At 37.1% G+C, this 6162-nt stretch overlaps 1 pseudogene; it reads left to right on the top strand.

Moving 5' to 3' along the window:
* Positions 1-4832: 4832 nt before the first annotated feature.
* On the top strand, positions 4833-5896 carry LOC120225543 (annotated as a pseudogene).
* The last annotated feature ends 266 nt before the right edge of the window (positions 5897-6162 follow it).

Below are 6162 nucleotides of genomic sequence, written 5' to 3'. Positions count from 1 at the left end.
TGAAGCAGGCTCTAGGCTCTGAGCTGGCTGTCAGCACAGAGCCCGACGCGGGGCTTGAACCCACAAACCGTGAGATCATGACCTGAGCTGAAGTCGGACACTCAACCGACTGAGCCATCCAGGTGCCCCGGTAATCACGTGTTTTTAGCAACGTCCTTAAATCCTCAACCTCTCTCTTCTTCCCATCTGCCTCTACCTGTACCATTAACAACTGAGTGCTTTCTAATTTCTGCTGGAAATGCAAACACTCCTGGGAATGGAATCCAGGTACGTGATTCACTTAAGTTCTCCTTCCTAAGGAGATTTGAGAAATTGAGCGCCGAAGACAAAGGAGCTTGAGACAGAGGATGGAAAATAAAACAAAGCACAAAAATAGGAAAAAGCAGAAGGAGGGATGCAGGAGGATGAGAAGAAAAAGAAAATGATGAGACACTGTCACTATCTATCTATGGAAGTGAGCCTGTATCTCCTGTGCATTATCTACAGCATCAGTTTTTGCTGGGAAAGAGATAATGACTTTCTAGAAAATTTAGCAACTAGAAAGAACTAGAAAGGGGAGAATGGTTTGATTATGGTGCAGCAATTTCTAATCCCCAAAATTAAAATAATAGTGGGGGTAATCTTGTAATATTCTGCTTCGGCAGATAAGAACTTTGATTCTCATGTTAGTAGCAATGGGGTTTATAAATTTCTTTGCCATGAATTATTAATTTGGGTTCACTGATTTGGATTATGTCTTTGAAATTTTACCTCCTACACTATTGTCTAATATTTAGAAGACCAACCATAATTACCAATTTATTGGTAAGAAACCAATTTACCAACCATAATTAGTTGAATTGATAACTTAATTTTATTGCCAAATTCCTCAAAAGTGAGAGAGGAACCCTCCTTTTCTGGAATGTTAAATTCTGAGTTCACACTTGAAATAAATAGACATACAGAGCAAATGACTCAGTTATAGTGAACATATTACAGTGCATTTCTACGTTACGTAGTACTAGTATAGGAGTCATCCAGGCATCAGTAGACAGAAATGCAGATATAAATATTCTCCAAGGTTTTATGAAGAAAGGAACATAGAAATCATTCTTAAAAGTCCAAAAAATGCAGGAAAGGCTAGATTATTTCTTCTAAATGTCATGTTAGATGAAATTCTCTCACTGAAAATACATTTTTATGAATGTGATAATAATTCATTAATTAAACAAAATTTCATTTCACAAACTTAATTTAGTTTTATACAAAAGTTTTACTCCCCACACCTTAAAGACTTAAGAAATCATAAAATGTTCATGTTATTTTTTAATTCTAGTTTTTAATCAGTTCTCAGGAATAAATTTATTAATTTCCTCAGAACAAAAGTCCAGAAAAGCCTCTTACCAAAAAAATGAAATTGGTGGCATCCAGACAGAAGTGAATTGAGTTTCTATTTTCCGGCCTTAACTGGATGAAAATAATTGGTGCCATTCAGTGATTAGCAAATTAGCAAATTGGATAATTCACTGCAATCATCCATTATGTCTGAACATAGGTATAGAAATATATATATGGGTGCCGGAGCCTGTTCCAGCTGGTCCAGTGGTCCCTGAAGGATGGACGGCATCGGAGCATAGGAATGGACACAGACAGCTCGAGTGAACCAGTCCGGACAGTTTATTGATTCTTCAGCAAGCTTATATATGCTTTCTACTTCCTGTATGTTTGCATCAAGCTTTTGTTTTTAGTCTCAGAATGTTTTTCAGGGAATTCATCCAGTGAGGAAACTTTCTGGTTATTCTCTTGCATTTCTGCTCTTTTACTTTTTAGACTTAATCTTCAATCTTACTATTTCTATGCCTTACAAGCTAGAGGGTTAGTTTTGTTTTCTATATTGCTAGTTTCATTTGTTATAGCTGAGGCAGGTAGAGCCTATTCATTTGGAGAAATTGAAGTGTGACTGCTTTCTTAGTATCTACCCTTTTGGTAACCTTTTACAGGGACATGTTTTCTTTAAAGTGCCTTTAATGATCAACTAACTGCTAAGTCATAGTGAGAGGCCCAGTAAGAAAAGTAAGCTGAAAAATAAGCTGATTGAATAGCTGAAGAGATATCAGTAGCTTCACTTTCAGAGAACTGCAGTCTGCTCTTGTCAACCCCCTGGGCTATGCCATCAAGTGGGTGATGAAGTTCGGCTCCCAGCATATGGGGGCACTTGGCACTCACAGATCTCACACATTCAGGTAGGGTGCAATGCATACCTAGATAAGCAATTAAAACCATTTAGTTTAATACAAACATATAAATATCATATACACAAAATAAATGTATACACATGTAGTTTTAATTACATATATAATATATACAAAATTAAAATTACATACATATTAAAAGCAATAAATTATATCTATAATTATTGTCCTGCTTTATATTATCATATAAGAAATTCAGGTAGTAGACAAACACATAGGTTTAAATTTCATTTTTGAAAACAGCCATGCAAAGTATATATGTACATGTGTTTGGCTACATGAAATTTCAGAAATGAGGAAATACACATACTATTTGTTAAATATCATACTATTATATTGCAATGAATTGAAAGTAAAACTCTATCAGTAATTATTATTCAAATTGAGATATAAACAGATTCATAAGAATATATGTTTTTAATTTTTTTAATGTTTATTCATTTTTTGAGAGACAGAGCACAAGCAGGGGAGGGGCAGAGAGAGAGGAGACACAAAATCCAAAGAAGGCTCCAGGCTCCACACAGTCAGCACAAAGCCCTACACGGGGCTTGAACTCACAAACCGTAATATCATGACCTGAGCTAAAGTCAGCAGCTTAATCAACTGAGCCACCCAGGCACCTCTCCACAAGAATGTATTTAAAGACTACTAGGCAAAATACGCAAATGGAAACTCTACTTGATTAGCTTATGTGATTATTGGTAATTTTCTTCATCAATTTATCACTTACACTACTTTCTGTTATTTATAGGTTTATGTCATTTTAATAGAGCTTAATATGTCAATGTAGTTACAAAATAATCTATAAACCTATAGATTTCAATACAGACTTCAAACTTAAATTTATTTATTTATTTATTTAAGTTAATTTAGATAGGGAGAGAGAGAGAGAGCTTGTACACAAGTTGGGGAAAGGCAGATAGAGAGGGAGAGAAAGAATCCAAAGCAGGTTCCATGCTGTCAGGGCTCAATCCTAAGAACCATGAGATCATGACCTGAGCTGAAATCAAGAGTTGGACACTCAACCAACTGAGCCACCCAGACGCCCCACACTTAAATCTAAATATGAAAACAAAATTAAAACAATGCATTACATTAATGTAAAATGCTGTTAAAGATGCTGCTGGTTACCCATAAAAAGAAGAAACAACTAAAGAGTTGAGACCTAAACAGGTTCTTCTGTTGATTTCACTATCTATGTTTATGACTCATTCCCTCATCTAAACTAAAAGCTGACTCTGTCAGATTGTCCCTGGGTTCCCAGTGTCAGAAAGAGTGCCCTGTCTGGAATTGGTATTCAGTAAATAATTGTCACTAAAGATGATTCCAAAGTTAAGTGACTCAGAATTCCAAATCTTGGAGTGACAGTGTTTATTCTGTCATCTTAATAACCACTGCAAATCATAAATAGTTATTTTGAAAAAACAAACAAAAAACATCTGAAATCTCCACTAGTGCTGTCTTCATAGAACTTCTTAAGAACATAAAGGAAGAAACTTTTCATAAATATAATGCAATTGTATTGGGTCATGTCATTCTTCTGATGTCTTGGGCTTTCTTGAAAACCCACAGCATATTTAAGAAATCCACTGCAATGCACTAGCCCAGGATACTGTATCTCTTAGGGGCAGACTAAATGAATGCCCTTATTATGGTGGTTCATATCTCTGCCCCTCTCGGTAGATTAGCAGCCTCTTATTTTTAAAAACTACATTTTCTTCACTTTATTCTATTTTTTTATTCTTTTAAATGTTTATTCATTTTTTAGAGAGAGACAGACAGACAGACAGAGCACGAGTGGGAGAGGGGCAGAGAGTGAGGGACACAGAGAATTTGAAGCAGGCTCCAGGCTCTGAGCTATCAACACAGAGTTTGATGCAGGGCTCAAACTCACTAACTCTCAGATCCTGACCTGAGCTGAAGTCAGATGCTTAACTGACTGAGCCACCCAGGTGCCCCTATCCTATTATTTTTTTAAAGTTCTTAAGGATATCTTTCCTTAGTGAGGGGCGCCTGGGTGGCTCAGTGAGATAAGTGCTCGACTTCGGCTCAGGTCATGAACTCATGGTTTGTGGGTTCAAGCTCCAGTCTGGCTCTGTGCTGACAGCTTAGAGTCTGGTGCCTGCTTCAGATTCTGTGTCTCTCTCTGTCCCTCCCCTGCTCATGCTCTGTCTCTTTCTGTCTCTCAAAAATAAATAAATGTTAAAAAAGTTTTTTAAAGAGATCTTTAATGAAAAGGACAAATTAGGCATTCAACAAGTGTTTGTTGAATGAATTTAATACACAGTGGAAAGGTTTTAACCTCAGTCTGAGGACCTTATATCTAAAATGCCAAGGGACACCTGGGTGGTTTCAGTTGGTTAAGTGTCCAACTCTTAATTTCGGCTCAGGTCATGGTCTTATGGTTCATGGGTTTGAGCTCTACAATGGGGCTCTGGGCTGACTGACAGCATAGAGCCTGCTTGCGATTCTCTCTCTCCTTCTCTCTTTGCCTCTCCCCTGCATGCTCTCTCTCTCTCTCAAAATAAATAAACTTTTTAAAAATAATAAAATAAATTGTAGTGCCAAATATGGCTCTTTTTTTGTGGTACCTCGCAGGTGATGGGCTGCTTAAGGTTGAAGCTGAATATCTCTTTCCCAGCTACTGGCTGCCAGAAACTCATCGAAGTGGATGATGAATGCAAACTTTATACCTTTTTAAAAAATTTATCATAAATTTTTATTTATTTTTTGATAGAGACAGAGCATGAGTGGGAGAGGGAAAGTGGGAGAGAGAGAGACAGAGAGACAGAGATAGAGACAGAGAGACAGAGTCTGAAGCAGGCACCAGGCTCTTTGCTGCAGCAGAGATCCTGATGCAGGGCTCGAATTCGTGAACCCCGAGATCATGAACTGAGCTGAAGTTGGATGCTTAACCAACTGAGCCACCCAGACACTCCAAACTTTATACCTTTTATGAGAAGCATATGGCCACAGAAATGGCTGCTGATGCTCTGGGTGAAGAATGAAATGGTTTATGTAGTCCACGTCAGTGGCAGCAGTGACAAACAAGGCTTCCCCATGAAGCAGTGTGCCTTGTCTCATGGCCATGTTCACCTGTTGCTGAGTAAGAAGCATTCCTGCTACAGAGCAAGGAGGACTGGAGAAAGAAAGTGAAAATCTGCTCAGGGTTCCATTTTTGGATGCCAATCTCAGTGTTATGATCTTGGTCATTGTAAAAAAAAAAAAAAAAAAAAAAAGAGGGTAAAGATATTCCTGGATTCACTGATACTACTGTGCCTCATCTGGGGCCCAAAAGAGCTAGCCAAGTCTGCGAACTGTTCAATCTCTCTAAAGATGATGTCCACCAATCTGTTGTTAGGAAGCCATTAAGCAAAGGAGTTGAGAAACCTAAAATCAAAGCACCCAAGTTTCAGAATCTTATCACTCCACGTGTCTTCCAACAAAATATTATTGTATTGCTCTGAAAAAAACAGTGTACTAAGAAACATAAGAAAGAGGCTACAAAAAATGCTAAACTTTTGGCAAAGAGAATGAAGGAGGCCAAAGAAAAATGGCAGAAAGAGACTGCCAATAGACAAAGGCTGTCATTTCTGAGAGCTTCTCCTTTGTCTAAGTCTAGTCAGCAGTCAACAATGAGAGTTCTAAAAGTAACAAATAAATAAGACTAAACATCAGTAAAATGAAATGAAATGAAATGGAAATAAAACAAAGTAAAATAAATAAAATAAAATGCCAAATACAGTCAGACATATTCACACCACTGGCTACCCAGTATGGAATGCTCAATTATTTCCTTAATCCAAATGCATTCCAAATATTACCATTTAACAGGAATATTAGAACATTTTTTCTCTAAATACAATATTTTAGAAATAAAAATATTAAAAATGTTTTTCATGTGTCCATATGCTGAATATATTTTAATCTT

This window comes from Hyaena hyaena, unplaced genomic scaffold (genome assembly GCF_003009895.1).
Source record: "Hyaena hyaena isolate Hyena2069 unplaced genomic scaffold, ASM300989v1 scaffold_1429, whole genome shotgun sequence".
Taxonomy (NCBI): domain Eukaryota; kingdom Metazoa; phylum Chordata; class Mammalia; order Carnivora; family Hyaenidae; genus Hyaena; species Hyaena hyaena.
Note: the sequence above shows the minus strand (reverse complement) of the source record. Positions and strands in the feature narration are given on the sequence as shown.